Below are 17,321 nucleotides of genomic sequence, written 5' to 3' on the forward strand. Positions count from 1 at the left end.
TAGAAAATAACTTCCCAAAAAATTCTCAGTATTACTCACTGTTTTTCATGAACACACTCACACGCAGTTGCTCAATACTAAGTTGTTATCTTCTCAAGAATGAAGGATTAATTAAAACAGCTTTGAAAAAAATGAAAGACGTTATTACTAATGAGATAAGGAGTAATTGATTATCTAGATGGCTACCAGGATGAGCATTTGCTACACATACTCCGATTTTACATGCAAAAAGCTAGCTAAATTTAATTATTTACTTCATTATTATTTCAAAAATATGTATATGATATACATGAGTACACGCCCGATCCTACATGTAAAATTTATGCGAGATTTTATTAATATGAATATATTGTTATTTTTTAGATCCACAATGATTGTCCAGAAATATATTAATACAAAAAGAAATACAGATTAAGTTTGATTTATTAAATATTATAAAGTCACCAATTTATAAACTTCCAACATTTTTTTTTTTGAAACTAGAAAATCTATATTTTTTTATCATATTGTGTTATTTCATAACAAATTATTATATTTATGATGTTTTAAGTTTTATCCAGCTGAAATTATTTTATACAGTAGGAAGAAATTCATCGTCTTTATAGAGTTCATCTTCATCTTCATGACTTGGAAACTTATCTGGTAATAAAGAATGACAAGAATCGCCCACATCCTATAATATACAAATTTCATTAACTTATATTTTAGAGATATTAAGAGTACCTTGAAAAAGTCAGTAACAACGGAACTCTCTGTTACCATGACAGTTTCTAATACTTCTGAAGTTTCCGGAGAATCACAAGGTAAATATAAATCAAACTCTATTGTTTTTTCGTTTTTAAAAAGAGTAAACTTTTCATTCAAAATCATAGGAGCTGTTAAACAACAGAGATTAATCAAATATACAAAAACAACACCAGGAAATAATGTTCCTAAAGAAGAAAACATAGCAAAATAAGTGAGGATGAGAACCAAAAAAAATACTGGCGAATCCGATCGAATTTTTATCAAATTAATTAAAAGATTTCTTATTATTTTCAAATATCTAAGATAATCATCGAGACACTTAGTTCGCCTATAATCCATTTTTGACATGGCACAAATTCGAGGGTAAATCCTTTCTGTCATTGTATAATAGCAAAAAATAATCAAAATAATCAAACTGATAGTTGATAGTAATGAGACAACAATGTTAGAAATAAAAAAATATAATATATGTACCACTATGCAAGCGATTAAACTTTCGTAAGTCTTATTCCAGAGACAAAGTTTCTCAAACTTATGAAGATAAACATTAATCCAGTCAATAAATGGTACCACTTCTGAGCTGTTTTCCGTTCTTCTTGACGATAAATTTAACATTTTCATTGCACAGATAAAAAACATAACTGTAAATAGCACAAACAATCCTCATCACTAAAAAGGCGAGATACCACATCTATCATGCGTGTACAAGTATACATTCATAGACAATTTATTTCTAGGAACTTTGGATATTATAATCTTCAAACTTCAACAACTCACTCTATCGAAATGAAGATGTTTTTGGATTTAAAATATTTCATCCTTGTGGGAGTGAAAATGGCATGTTAAATTAAATTTTTGAGGTAGCAAAATTACTAACGTAGCATTTTTTCTCCACCAAGAAAACAAATAGAATCACATGACTTTTTTATTTTGACAAGGAGAGTTGTGGAGCTTTAAAGATTATAATATGTAAAGTTCATAGAAATAAATTGCGTGTACATTCATGATAGATATGGCAACTACCTAAAAATAGATATTAAATTCAAGTTATTTGCAATAATAGAAGTTACATTAGCGAAGTCAGAAAAAAAAGGAATACTCAAATAAATATTTCAATTAAAAAATACCAATCTAAGAGTTACTGTTTCGCTATGAGCGAAATATTTTAATTAATATACATGCCATTACTTCATATTTATGTTATTCAAATGAATTCCTATTACATAAATGTAGGCATAAGTTTTTATATCAAGACGAAAAGGAGGAGATTTTTCTAAATTACAACAAATTAAGAACTTAACAAATTTGGGACGACTTTTCTATTTCCGAAACTTATATAATGGTTACTCTTTCGATAACAATTTTTCACTACGTTGTAAAATAATTTAAAATACTTACAGTTTTTATACAGTATTCGTCGAGTATGAACGGTTATTTGAGAACTTAAGCGTAATTTTTCTTAATTATTACATATAATGTGCACCAATTTCCATATTTGTAGAATTTAATTCAGTTCAATTAATCATTCCAATGAATTATAGTTAACATTTATAAATTACATTATTATGCTGGGTTGAGCTAGAGATTATACAGGAAAAGAAGAGACAAGATGGTAAAAATAAAAAGTAAACAAAAACTATGTATATGATTTATGTTCAGGATTCTCGTAACCTCGATCAAAAATAAATAACAAAAATACCCTTTGTGGATGATTAAGGTTATTCATTTTTGTTTTAAAACAACTTTAATAATTTTTTAGAGCAGTATTATGAACTATGGTTTTAATTAATAGTTTATGTTTCTGTTTTATTCTAAAGAAAGATACATAACTCTATCCGAAACGTTGAATTCAATTAAATCACAGTAGATCACAGACTAAGTCAGAAGACGTGATAACAATGAACTGGGCATGAGATGAAAATAGCGCATATACCAAATTTTAGACGAATCAGAATTAGAGATTAGAAAAACATTCTTGATACATATACATGACGCCTCTTTCTCTTAGTCTCTTTAGTTTGAGCTTGGTACCACTCCTGTCTTGACTCTCATTTCCTTTATTTTTTTTCTTCTTCATGTTCATTTCTACAGTTGCATATAATATGTAATCAAGCCTACATCTCGGGTTTGAATACCGTGATATAATTAAAAAAGGGATTTGTGCAAAGAAAAAAATATGTTTACTGATTAGGAAAAGGAAAAATGGTTGATGCCTATGCTCTTCACTTTTATTTGTTCATTATTTCATCATTCGTAGGTGTGCTAAAATTTCCCTCTAAAATAAGAATTCTCGCCTATATTGGTGTAAAGTGATTTATTTTTAAACATTTTACTACATTACCCATACAGGGTAATGTAGTAAAATGTGGAATCTAGAGATGTATTTGAAAATTCATCAATAATATTGTATTTTCAATAATAGACAAATAAATAATGTAAACAAGGTTTTTACAAACCTTTTTCCACTCAATATGACCATCTTCATCGTCAATCGCTGCCTTTACACGTAGCCTGAAGGCCATCCCGGAGTTGATGACAAATTCCTCTGACAATCCACTATGGAGGACTTCAGTGAGTCCACATTTGGGTGTGAGGTCCTGTTGGTTTCCTTCTCCAAAGTGCCCATATATATAAGTCCAGTGGGTTCAAATCTGGCTAAAAAAACAAAAGTTTCTTTGGACCTGAATCGAACAATGTTATTTGAGCAGAACTTTTGGCACTTGGCGTACGTGTGGGAGGGGCACCATCCTGAGTCCACACGTAGTTACCCACTGGATAGTTGGTCTTCAGCCATGACAAGATGGTGTACTTATCCACCTTATAATAGGCCTCCTTGACGATTTTCTGTTCTGCCTTGAAATAGAATGCTACACCAACTAGGACTATTCTTTCCGATAAAATTTTTACAATTTACCCATTTGCCTATATTCATGTGAGGATCTCTTGCAACTCTGAAGCCTCCTGGCTTTCATATTCTCTCTCAAATGGTAATGTGGGATCTTTTTGAAAGAAACTAATCTCAAGCTATGCTTTATAGGCTTCTTGATGGTCCTAGGAGTCACAGGAAAGTCGTTGGAGAGGCGATTCATCGTCTTAGTGGGATCTTCCTTTATATTATTCTCCAAGCTTAACAAAACTTCGTATCCCTCTTTAAATTATCACCTCCACTTCCTGACTTCCTAGGGAAAGTTCATTCATTTTTTTTTTCATCTTGGCCAACTTAAAAACTAGGCTCCTTGAGCACGTATCAATGTCCGTAATCTTCATCATATCAACTCCAGCATCTAGGAAATCTGTATTACGCTATCTTTTTGCTTGTTAATCGCTCATGATGAAATCACGGCGGAAACAGAATATAAAAGATAATCCCGAAATACTTTCATAGTTATGATAAAATAAACATTAGTTTACAATCCACGTTATGCTACCCTACCTTGTATATGAATTTAAATATGATTATTATATGTTCACTGGAATAGTGATAATTTAAATATAACCATCTCTCTTTTTTATAGCAGTAATTCATTTTTTCTCTCAAAAATCATATAACATGCAGCTGATATAACCAATGGTCTTAATTAAGTAATACCGTATATAGTGCTCCCGCCTACTCCTCGCGCTCTTACACAAATCCCATCTCTAGATATAATTTACATAGAGGACATAATTACTTTTACAGTATTTCAAAACTTTTTCTCTAATAAAAAATAGAAAAAAGGCTCAAAATCATTTTGTAGTTACCGAGATAAGTTAATCATACCAACTGCCATTTACCTCTTAAGTACTCTCAGACCATCATTGTCATATTACTTCTCTACAGTTTAGAAAATGAATTACATATATATATTTATTGAACTGGGCAGAGTAATATTCTTTTATATTCTGTAACTATAACTGCGTACCAAGAGTTCGTTTAGTTCCATTTCTTTTTTGCAGATAGTGGCTCTATATCGCGTTATCTGACCTCCATATAATCAGGATTACCTGTTGTTAGAACTCTTCTGTAGAGCTCTGCAATGATCATGCTAAGCACTATCGCTAATTAATGACGTCATATATATTCACCCTCCGTTTTATCATTGATGTGTTGCGAGTTAACTTGGCTGGTGTATTTACTCCACGAGTTTTAAGAAACACATCTAAAATAATGTACTGAAGTTCTAAAAACTTATGACCCATTATTACTTTTTGTTAGTGGAGGGTTCGAGAGATTAAACTAATACAGAAATAAAGAGGTACAATTCGATAGATAAAATGTAATAATTATATGTTTGATACGGATTTAATTTCACTTAAGTCCGTACCGTTTATCCATGCTATCTTTTGGATGGTTCTGCATCTGTATATACAGGGGCGCTGGAAGCAGTTTTGGATGAAGTTTCTAAGCTTGGGAACAAGATTGAACATGTCTTGTATATCAAGATTGACTGAGTGCATAAAGCAGTGTGTTGTTGTGATTCTTGGTTGTTCTTCCTGCAGCCTAGTTACAACACCAGTGTGCTTGCCTTGAAACGAAGATGCTCCTTACACAACATCTTGCACGACAAGGGATTAGTCGAAGATTCAACATCGTCATGCATTCATTGGCATCCTTAAAAAGGATTCTGTATTGCATTGGTCTAGAGAGTACAGTCCTATGAAGTTTTCCTCAAGTACCAAGTTATCTGATGTGGTTGGAACACAGATGTAGAGCTTCTCTATTCTTGACATATCAGCAGTTTTATCTGCTGTATAGTAAATTACATTGCGTTTATTTCTGCAGTTAGCTGACTCATTACTATTAGACCCATCATGTTAAGAATTTCTTCCTGTATTTGATGCAATTCAATGAGAAAAATATCCCCAGTGTTGAAATGTATTTAAAATATTCACTGAAGATTTCAGGGGATTGAATTAAATGCCTCAAAGGGAGTGCTTGGACTATTGGAAAAAATCGAGGAGTACAACTGAGAAAATAGTGTCAGGAGTACATAGAAACAATAAACGAGAGCTTGAAGGTAGTGAGTTTCATGCTTCAACACTACATACATCCGGGAGTAATCTTGTATTCATAGATAGTACTTTTGTAAAAGGACAACCTCAAGATCAACCAAAATTACGGGTGAGGTTGTTCAACGTATAGTCGGATTATATAGATTTAAGAGTTAAGTACACTCGAATGTGTCCCGTAATAGTAGTCACGGTCAGTGCCGTATGTCAGGAAGATTTTTCAGTCCGCTTTGCAAGGGTGAACGGTTGATTTTCAGTGGTGAACGTGGGATATTTAGACAGGGCAAATGCTACAACATAGATTAAATCTTGCAAGAATATCGTCCAATGGACTGTTTGACCATTATTTTCTACAGGCAAACATTGGGAAAAATAAAATGAAAAGGAAAAACTCTAGACGGAAAGTCAATGCCGACCTATTCATAAAGGAAGGAGTATAATGGAGTATAAAATGCACGGTGCAAGAATGAGAGAAAATTTGTGAACTATACAATTAAGTCAAACAATTTAAACCTCCTTAAATATTTTTAAAATAATAACAGATGAAGATAATGAACGAGATTATAATATACCATGAAACGGTTACATCGACAGAAAATAAATTATGTTCACAAGTCTTGATGTTCTTAACTCGCATGTATACGTGGTGATGTGTTTGAAAAAAATGCATGTGTTCTTTATCATGATTAGAAGAAGAAGTTTTTCCTTTCTTTCCTTGACGCAAAGGTGTCAATCAAACTGTCCATGTCTTCATGGAGCACCTTGTCCATGTTCAAGAGGGTGAGGGAGGAGAGCCTCTCCTTGTCCATGGTGGTCCTCATGTGGTTCTTGAGCCTTCTGAGACAGGAGAATGACCGCCCGCCTCACAGCTGCTGATGGGCATTGAGACCAGGATAACGATCACCTTGTATAGCTACGGCATCAGGCGGAACACTCCCGAGCTTATTAACTCCGCAGCAATTTGTGATGAAACCATGTCTTATTATTTATGTCCCTTTTAAGCAGTAATAATTTAATTTATCTTGTATTCAATGAAATATATTCTTAAATATTTCAAGAGTACTCCATACGAAAAATGCGTAATATCTAACTCAAATATCCACTCAATGTGAAGTACTTTAAATCCATACGAAAAATGTTGTGTGCGTCTTTGTTTTTATTTTTGGCTGTAAAGTACCCTTGAAATAATTGCAGTAATTTATTAATTATCAGAAATGTATCACAGGAAGTGGAAAACGCGTTTTATATTCAAAGGTTCAATCATTTATATTTATAAAATGACAGGCAATATTTGAAAGAGATATTACGGTAAATTACAGGATTTGAATTCAAATTTCTGCGATGAATTGAGATACCCGAGATTGTTAACTGTAGTTTAAAACCTCCATTTTATCTATTTGACTTAATTTGGCCCCAATATTGTTAGACAAAGTGTGTCAATTCTTTTTAACCCTAAAGATAGTATAGCACTTTTTCTTAGAATACCTTTTTTAGTTCTTCATTTGTCCATTGCGTTTATGTTTCAAACTCTTGATGTTTAAAATGAAGAGAACCAACAATTTTTTAGAGCTATCAATGGATTTACCATCTACTTGAACAATGATGATTGTATATTAATACTTATCCGATATTACTAAAATAAATATCCAGTATTTTTTAGCAGGTATCTAATTATTGGTATAGTTTATTTCCATTTATTAAAAATTTCCATGTTAGATGTTGAAAATTTATGGAAATAAATTCTTATTTTATTATCATTCAGCTTTCGACCAGATGTTTTACCAGTGTGGCAACAAGGAAGGATACAATTTGAAGGCATATTTAACGTCTAGGAAGAATAATCACTTTCTTATTATAATTAATTAACGATCAAATAATTTATTATTTGTATAACTTATTGAATCAAAACAGAAATACTTCTAATAGAGAGGTTTTGGGACTATAAAAGTTATTAATTTATCCAGATGTTAAGTAATTCATGACTTATCTAGAGGGGTTTTACAGCAATGTGAAATAATCGATCATTCGTTCCCTATGCCTATCAGAACAGTGATTTCAAAAAGAAATAAATATAGAAAGGTATGCCGACCGTCTGATTTAATTGCTCCATCACAAGCTAAATGTCCTCCGATTATGCTTTGTTTTACAAGATCTCAATTTGAAGCCGTAGGGGCCGATTATTGCGATATTGAAGGACATAAGTATCTCGTAGTGACTGATAGATTGTCTGGGTGGCCCGAGGTTTATGAATGCATTTGATCAAAATTCCCTTTGACATGTTTAAGAAAGTTTTTTGCTACTTTAGGAGTTCCAGAATAAATATTGTGTGACAATGGACACATCCCACGAACCAAAATAGTTTTTATAGTAATGGGGCATCATTCACCCCACTTCGTCTACATATTTTTCTTAATTTAACGGAAGAGCTGAAATAGCTTCCAAAAAAGTGAAAAGAATACTACAAGATAGTGTCAGTCCAAATGGAACCCTAAATATACACGAACTCCTGCAATGATTATTGTGAGAAATACTCCAGATTACTAGATTTTCACAAGCAATAGTGATTTTTGGGACACACATGACTGACTGTCTACCTCGCCTGAACAAATGTGAACAGTGTTATGTATTTCATATTTCCTTTCATGTTCTTATCTTCTTGTATTTTCTGGTATGTATTATAAGTACTGTATTTTACGTAGTATAAATAGTCATGTATTTTGTAAATAAATTAGAGTAGGTTTTTGTATTAACTAAGAAGACAGAAGTTCTTGTAAAAGTGTTTTACTCCTCCACGCATATCATCATTTCATCTCTCCCAGTCATCCTGGATTTATTGGTTTAAAGAATTGGAACCTTTTTACTTTCGTTGAGACGCAACATTGGCGACGAGGATGGGATCAGGATCACGTGACCTGCCTGCTGTGGGATCGTCGGTAAAAATAGCTCTGTTAGAGTTGGGTAGCCATTTTTCGTTGATAGGGAGGACACTCGTTCGTCTGTGGAAGGCAGAGCAATATGGACTGTGCCTCAATTTGGGCCTCGTGAAGGAAGGAAGAGAACCTTGGTCACTTACAAGAAGTGAAGTGTGTGTCCAGATCAGGGACCACATAATTAAAAGTGGATTTAGTCTCACGCAATTTTGGCTCTCTGCTGTTCCTAATCTCCCGTTCACAAAATTGGTTAATGGATGTGCAACGGTCTCTCCTCTGGATCATCCCGAGTTGGATGAGGGTACATCGAGCAAAAATTTTCCCAGGGACGAGTAGTTTGTTGTGTCTCTGAAACTTCGCTAAGGGTGAAAGTTATTTCTCCCAGGGATGAGCAGGGTGCTCGAGTCCTTAAAACCTCTATGAGGAGATTTGTCCTCTTTTCTCCGGTGCGCGTGCTGAGAGTTAGGTTATGTATTTCATGTTTCCTTTCATGTTCTCATCTTCTTGTATTTTCTTGTATGTATTATAAGTACTGTATTTTACGGATGTATTTTATAAATAAATTAGAGTATGGTTTTGTATTATAAAGAATACACATGATCTTACATGTGATTTCTTCTCCTCATGTCTCTCTCCAAATATAAATAAGTTTATGTCTCTCTCTGGTGATGACACAACAAACAATTTTTTAACTCTCAAATTGATCCAAAAATGTGGAGATGTCTTGAAACTTAGAGAAAAGGCATTAATGGCAAAAACAATTACTGTTTTTAATACTCTTATTATTGATTCTAAAAACAATAGGGTGTGGGAAGTTGGTGATAACAAATAATACAAAAGTAACAAAGACTTTCCCCCATCCATTCGATTATCCATTTAGGACTCTGTATAACAAAAATGAAGATCATAAGAAATGAACAGGGAACCAATAAAAAAGGAAATACTCCAGCGTTCACACGACGAAGACAATCGATAAATTGGAAACGCTGCGTGAGGCAACGTGTTAAATTTTAAATAAGGAGTAGATCATAGTTTTCTCATATTGCCATTATGGCTTTAATATTTGTAAGTGTATCTGTTTTAATTTGTTTAATTATTATTATGTCATTTTATATTTATTTCTTAGCAAAATACATCTTGATCATATATCTCAAGAGGAGTTTTATTCAACTTTTTTCATGTGATTTGGTGTTTAGTCTTTTGCAACATTCTTACCCTGCCAGAGTTTTCTCTTTTTCTTGCTCAACAGTCAATGGATTTCACAATTATCGTATTTTAGGAATTTATTGGTAGCATTTTTTCAGTTTGTGACACCATTTTTGCTGAAGCTTTCTTCACATTAGGCACTGCAAGGAACATTTCATAGATTAGCTTGACGGCAAGTGTGGTAGAATGCAGCACAATTTCTGTTATTATTCTATCTGTACCATTCGAGCAATGAGAAGGTATGATACCATTCTTTTCAAAATCGGCGCCCTATTGATCTATCGCCATGTTGGCTCATTAGGAAAGTATGCAATTTGTTTGGTTGATGTGTCAGTCCCTGTACGACATTATCTAACTGAATTTCTACAGCAAGTTTGACTTCACCTATCTTTGAATTAGAATTGTTGATATGAATTGATAAATCTGCCTCAGGATGTGTTGCCACTGATTCTTATGTTGTTCCGCTTTGTACTCTTGCTGGGAAGTTAAGGCTCTGATACTTTGTGTCCCAGTGAATGTACCTCATCTTCATGCGATTGTGACGTGTAAATCAAGTTTTTATTCATAGTAAAAATGGATAAAAAACAGAATTGATATGATGAATTTTATGAACTTTTTATAATTGAGGATAATTTGGCATCAGTAATATCTCATATTCATTCTGATTCTAAAAAAGTAAGGGAGCCCGAAACAGCTGAAAAATAAGTTTATAACGATATCAGTAATTATCATCATTACTATTAACAGAAATGTCGACTTACCAGAGGGGTTCATACCATTTCTGCAAAAATTTCATATATATTTAAGCTCTCAGGTCTTGCTAATCATGACAGGGGTCTTCACTTACAGATGCCCAGAACTTAAATACGGTCCACTTGTTGTAATTGCTCCGGAAAGGAAATTGAAAAATTAACCACTTTGTCCAGGTGACCCGTCAACCCATTACAGCCGATAATTATTTAACCCAGTTAGAAAGAAATCGCAGAGATAATTTATTAACTTATTACTCAAAGAAGCGATTATATTTTAAAAAATGATAAAAAAGCAACAACCTTAAACCTCCCCCAATAGGAGCGAATGAATCAAGTAATCTGTTACCCATATTAGTAGTATTTAAATACAAATATATAATTTGGAAACATAATTGTTATTGTATAAAAACTTGAAAAAATTTATTGGCATATTGTGATAGATTCATTTTGTGATTACTTGAACCAAATTTAAAGGAAAAATATAATAATTACAAGTATATAAAAAATATTACTATGTAAAATGATTATTTTCTATGATATGTCATAAGGCAAACCATTTAGCAAATTACTGGATTATTAAATCTTCGTTTATGAAATAGGTAATCTAGGTATATTAGGTTAGAGGGCAATTTTTCTACTTTATTTCTTATTTTTATTACGAAATATTTCTTTAAATCTGGATTGCACTTATCAACATTAAAAATGAATATATTTATATGTAAATTATTAGTTTCAAGGATGTTAATTATATTTGAATATGAGTGTTGTTAAATATTAAATTTGCTATTATAATTGAAAAGCAGACCATTAGTCCGCTCAAGATATCCTGAGCGCGCTCCCACTCAGTTACTAATTTCGTGAGGCAACTCATTTTATAGTTTGTATAGCTGTTTTAATTTGACAACTCTTTATGATTGCAATTAAATTCAATATATTACAAGTTCCATTGTGCTGTACAATTTGTAATAACCATACATTATTTGCAATAGCTTATAATAATCCAAATTATTTTTTTATTTAAAATAGGTTTGTTAATAACTCTTTACGAGGTTTCGTGTAATATCATCAAGTTACGCCTGATAATTAACTTGAGCATGATCAAAGATTTCTCAAGTTTTTGAACTTATGCTTGCGTAAGATTTTAGATCTTATGTCAATTGAAATCAAAAAATATAAGAAAATTGTATATCAGTTAAGAAAATTCGTTTAAAAAAAAAGATTTATTTTCCAAAAGTATCTTCAAAAATGAAGTAGCTGACGGTTTCTCTGTGGGAACATATATCTGAGTCTTCTTAGAGTGTCCGACTACATGAGGGCAAATTTGTCAACCAGCAGAGAGGCACGGATACAGCATGGGAAAAAAGATTCTAGCTTATCTTGAGACATAACCTCAACCGTTTATTCTTGCAATAATTAAAATTATTCTTTATCTTTCGAAATTTTTTGACTTTAATGCATAAGCTGTATAAACAGAAAAAGTAACAGAAACTTATATAAATAAACGAAAATTTGAGAGAATTTTTCGCAATACTAAAATGATAAGCGCGATAGAACTCGTTAATTATATCAATGATCACCCTCCCGCTCTTACTCAAAAATATTGAGCGGAGCTCAATTGAGTGCTGTGCACTTTGTTGAAAAGTTTAATTTAAAACCACAAAGATTTCTTCCTCTCTTATAAGATTAAAGTTAAAATACGGAAGAAAAAAGAGAACTTATTGTATCGAGTCACATTCATTTTATCCTTCGAATGAGAACACAAAAAATAATAGGTTTTTGAATAAAAAGGGGGACATTGTGAAGTTGTGAACAGAATGGAAGATCACGTCAGTACTTTATTCTAAACTTTTGTGTTTGTAAATAGGTGTCTCACTCTCCAGATACAAATCTTCGAATGGAAGGAGCAAGTGGAAAGAAGCTTCAGGAAATAAACTAATCTAAACTAATTATGGAGCCCACTTCCTTCATTCAAAAAGTGACCTAAGGGAAGGCCGTAAAAAATCAGTTCAACTGAATTAGAGTATATTCAGAAGAACAAAAATTCAGTACATCACCCTCCACTTTAGAAGGTAGATATCGAAAGAGCCTCTTAACGACTGACTATTCAATATGATTTTTGAAATTAATACACCCTTTCCCTTCCCTGTAACTAGTATAAAAACCACGCCTGGATTTCATCATCAGAGATGGAAATCCAGAATGTTTTTTAACTAGCCTGTTTTTTTTTTTTGAATTGGTAGTCTGAAGAATGCATGTTCTTTTCCTCAGCTAGTGTCATTATTATATCATTCCTGAGTAGTAAACATCCTTTCCTAAATAGATTCAATTATTTTCAAAAACTGATTTAATATTCGTGTTTGCTAATAAAAGACGGAGTGTAATCGTGAGGATTTGTTCCAGAGTAATAATTATATGTCCTTTTTGGACTCAAAGTAGAATTGGGGATTGACATTGGAGTAATTCTAGCAAATATCCTGGCTTATATCCTTTTTCTCCTTCCTCCCTTTAACAGCTGATTTAATTACACGTCATGAGCATTATTATTTCTCTCCTCCAAGAAATTTTTCAAATTGTCAGTATAACCATTTTGATATTTGGTTCCTTTCTTTAACATGCCTATTCTACACTGGATTTTCATCATTTATCATCATTATTCTTCATAAATATATATAATAACTAGTGAGTTGTAATAACCAAACTCAAAAACAATTTTACTTGTAAGAAAATGTTATATGAATTATGAATCCATATGTAAGGATGTGAAAGTTGTCTAAATGCTCGTGAGTATAAATCAAAAAGAAAAGTATATGTTGACAACTTTGATAGACGACATATCTAAAGTTTTAGACATATCTGGCAAGACAAGGCGACTGAAACAAATAAAAGATATGGAATCACTAAGAAAAAAAAAATCCTAATGCCATGTTTCCCTTCGAGGAAAGATGATGATTTCTTAAATTTTTCGGATTTAAAATAAATTAAGAACATAACACTCCGTGGAATACTTCTCGTTCACTTTACCAAACAAGTACATAAATTTCAAAAATCTTTTTCAGCAAGGAAAGGTGTTGAGCTCTTTGAATAAATACTGGTCAGACAGTGACACAATCGTTGGAATAAACTCTTGAATAAATAGTTTAAATAAAATAGACGAATAAAATATTTAATGTTTATTAATAAAATATATGATAAATAAATATATGAACCATTCATTATACTTGTTTACATGATAATTTCAGTTACATTTTTGTTAATTCATGAAACATATGTCCAATGATATCACATTAATACTAAAGTATCTTTTAAAATACAACGAGAGTAGAGACAATAATGATGTTTTCCTTGACTGAATAAACATAAATCTTTAGATGTACCAAAGCACTCAGAACACTCCTTCATTTTAATATAATGTCCTGTGCTGTAGTCGACTTGCGAGTTCAAGTTGTTTAAAGATTCGGACACTACTTCAAGTTACCATGCCTACGCTTCTTACTGCTATTTTGTCCCAGTGGAGTCTGACTAAACATACTCAGCATTGTGTCTATGATAAAAGGAATGGAATACTATAGAAGGGGCTTTTCTGTGTCCTTGTCTTCATGGTCTAAGTTTTTGCTACGAAATATTAAATAAAATAGTTTTGCTATAATTTTGCAAAAAAAAGAAGTAGAAAATAGCGTTTATTTGCATTGTAAAGAGGAACACAAAGTTACCAAGATTTTCTTATACTTGCAAAATCAAAAAAAGTATTGAGAATAATGTCGTCGAAAAAATAACCCTCGATATCGGGTTCATTTTTGCAAATATTTTAAAACTTATGTAATAAAATGTTCCGGAATTTTGATGAGAATAATAAATCCTATGTCCAAAATGTATTATTTTTTTTCTCGCAATTTCTTCTTAAAAATTGCGAATTCATGTTTGATTAAAAGAAATTGAAAGATTATTCAAAATCTCCAGACAAGTTTCTACAAATTCTATTTTATCTACGAATGCAATATTTTATCTGAAAGTTAAAAAAAAACTCTGCAATTATCAACTATATATTTTTTTGCCCATAACTTTTTTGATTTTAAATAAATTTAGAAAACGACCTTGTCTGTATATATTTTTTGGAGACGCCAGTCACTTTTTAATATACACTTAACCCCGTATCGAGTCTTCTTTTGTCCAAACATTTTTTTTTTGTCTATGGAATAAACCCTCAGAATTTTTCCAAGTCCAAGTTATTATGGATCTGAGTCCAAGTTCTGATTTTTCGAGTCCGATATAAGTCCAAGTCATAATGCCTCTAAGCTAAAAGGTTACCAAATATGATAAAAGTCTAAGTCCTCATGCTCAGAGACAAATCCATTAAATATATTATAAAAATCAAATGAGAGTTATTTCTTTGAACGTACATTTTCTTTTAAAATGGAGTGTATTGTTCAACAACAGACGCTATTAATTCATCTAGACTGCTGTTATAGAATAAGAAAGCTTATTTATTTGGATGAGGGGATCGACTAATTGTTACTTCAAAGAAGATGGGGTTGAAATACTGTACCCCAGGATGCCAACAGGGATATGCTGGGACCCCCAAGAACCCAGGTATTAGTTTTCACTTATTCCAAGGCTTCAATGTGCACCCTAATCAAGAGCTCCAATAAAAAAAAAGAAGCTCCGATCTAAGTGGGAAAGAGTTATTCCAAGATCAAATGTGAAATAAATAACCCAAGAGGCAATCTAGACAATGACTATGAATTAAAGAATATACAGCCTCCATTTCACAGATGATGACTTCATTACCAAGTCGGTTGACAAGCAACATGGCCATGGGCTCCTAATAAACAGAGATCTACAATAAAGGTAAGATTTTGATAAGTTTTGTTAGCTAATTGAAAAATTCATGATTAATTTGTTGCGGTTGAACGATGACATTGCTCCGTCAATCTAGAAAAATCTTTCGTTGTGCGTCTCCTCACCTTCACCAACGTCTACACCCACCAAAGCAGTAAAAGGCTACAACACAACTATGAACGTTAAAAAGGCCATTGGTGTTGAGTTGTTCGGTGAAGAAAAGGTTGAGATAGCTGAAGAGCTATATAAGAAGTTATTTCAGGAGAGTCTCCCCTCAGAAGTTACTCTTCTTGGATCGTCAAAATTATCCCTAGTTAAGCTTGAAGCTACCTGGGTCAAGGGTCTTGAAATCAAACCCAGTCTTGAAATAGAAGATGAACTCAATTTCAAAGTTTTTTGAGCATTTTGTATAAATATTTTGAACAAAAGACTATCACAGGATTAACACCATTGAGTTTCTACCATCTAATCACAAAATCACAGGGGAAGATTTAATCTGTTGCGGAAGTAATCGACATATATTTGATGAAAAGAGGAATTGAAGAATGATGAAGTGTATGAAGTCATCTTGAGCCTCTGCCCTAGTCTAATAGAATCTTCAGACTTGGGGCCAGCTCAATTATCAAAGCTCTCTTTTATTATGGAGGAGATGAAACTACTCTTCAAGAGCCCCAAAGCTAGAAGATGCTCAAAACATTTATAACGGTTTTCAGAGGCAAGACTTCTTCAACATTCCATTGGATTGTTTCGGTGCCCAACAATTATTACGTTCAGACTTTGCAAGTATAAGAGAATCTCACCATAAAGAGTCAGCATTAAAAGTAAAGCAAGCACACAAACTCCCTCTCTAGGCACCTCTTCCTACAGCTATTGAGAAGACAAATTTGAAACAGGCCGATGCAGTTTTTTATGATCCAACCATTAGAGTCCTCAAATTCTACTCAGATAAAAAACCAATATTCATGGACACAGCTAATTTTGCTGAGTTTGTCCGGTACACGAGGAATATTTTAGATATCAAAACTCCAACAGTTGCACTAAGGAAAAAGGACGTGATCAGGAAATTAGTCACCAAGTTAACTATCTTGTTGGTCCTTCCTGAAGGAGTTTAAAAGGGGTCTGACTTTCTGAAAATTTTCTAGCAACCTAACATACAATTCTTTCTGAGCTCACTGTTTGGAGCAGATGAAGAATTCGTCTACATATTGTTTATAATGTTCCTGTCCGATAACATGGAAGAAAGATTCGTTTGTTACAGATAACTCAGTGGAGCCAACTAGTACATGAGTGTCAGGTAAATCCTGGGAGCAGAAAAGAAGATCAGAATAAGGTCAAGAAATAAATTCAAGGACATGAACATCTCAGAGATCAAAGAGGTGTTGGCAGATGTCGACATTGAAAACCTGAAATTGTCCTCACTGATTCGCAGCCTTCAGGTCTGGAGACTATGACGACTACAGGTGAAAGCAATGCCCTGTATTTTGTTGCAAGTACAATGTATTTTCTGTCAAGAAGAAAATGAAACATGCATGTTGCAGATCATTTCTGTCATTTAGTGACTCTCCACCTGACACTAACATTAAGCTTGTGGCAGACTGCAAAGAGGTATAAGAGGTTTGTAAACTCCAACAGACATGCTGTTCCGCATTTTTCTCTTTCAATTTTAAGAAGAAATGCCACAAAACGATGCATTTTGGGCAAATAATTTATTATTCTTATCAAAAGTTCCGGAACATTTTATTTTTGTACAAATGATTTATTATTCTTATAATGTTTTCTTATAAACCTGGAATAATTATGTAAAGTTAACTTATTTGATGGGAAAAACTCGTGAAGAGCAAATATAAATATTATGGACATG

General features: G+C 32.7%; 1 long non-coding RNA gene across 4 annotated transcripts; it reads right to left on the reverse strand.

Annotated features, from left to right (window-relative positions):
- Positions 1-405: 405 nt before the first annotated feature.
- On the reverse strand, positions 406-2,731 carry LOC121127031 (uncharacterized). 4 transcript variants are annotated; one of them, XR_011782673.1, is made up of 5 exons: positions 2,578-2,731; positions 2,146-2,325; positions 1,222-1,388; positions 724-875; positions 406-673 (listed from the first exon to the last, which is right to left on the reverse strand). It is a non-coding gene; the product is annotated as an uncharacterized lncRNA (long non-coding RNA). The 4 variants fall into 4 exon arrangements; XR_011782672.1 differs by lacking the exon at positions 2,578-2,731 and having other exon boundaries at positions 2,146-2,411; XR_005867441.2 differs by lacking the exon at positions 2,578-2,731 and having other exon boundaries at positions 724-932; positions 2,146-2,327.
- Between the last annotated feature and the right edge of the window lie 14,590 nt (positions 2,732-17,321).

The sequence above is a fragment of the Lepeophtheirus salmonis genome, chromosome 12 (assembly GCF_016086655.4).
Source record: "Lepeophtheirus salmonis chromosome 12, UVic_Lsal_1.4, whole genome shotgun sequence".
NCBI lineage: Eukaryota > Metazoa > Arthropoda > Copepoda > Siphonostomatoida > Caligidae > Lepeophtheirus > Lepeophtheirus salmonis.